Source organism: Trichinella spiralis (assembly GCF_000181795.1).
Source record: "Trichinella spiralis strain ISS 195 chromosome Unknown Scfld1960, whole genome shotgun sequence".
Classification (NCBI taxonomy): Eukaryota; Metazoa; Nematoda; class Enoplea; order Trichinellida; family Trichinellidae; genus Trichinella; species Trichinella spiralis.
Window position 1 is genome coordinate 1,343 of NW_003528899.1, and position 332 is coordinate 1,674.

A 332-nucleotide genomic window follows, 5' to 3' on the forward strand; every position below is an offset into this window, starting at 1 on the left:
AAGTTCTTGAAATTTGCAACCTTTCATGCTCTTTTGACTACTTGGTTGTTTTTGCGAAAATCTACGAAAACTTTGTTCTTCCGTTCATTCTTACTTTTGCATTGTTATTGGGCTGTCCATCGCCTAAACTTTTCATTGATTAAAAATTGTTCTGCTTTGAATTAGCTACAATTTTTTTTCATTTAAATTGGTCCAAATTTTTAATTACATAACAATTTATTACGTAATCTTTGATTTCCTTTAATGTTCCATCCGGGACGTCACCAATTTTGACAGTTAAAATTTTTTCCATTTTTTTAACTGGTTTCTCTTTTAAATAAATTTACTTTTCC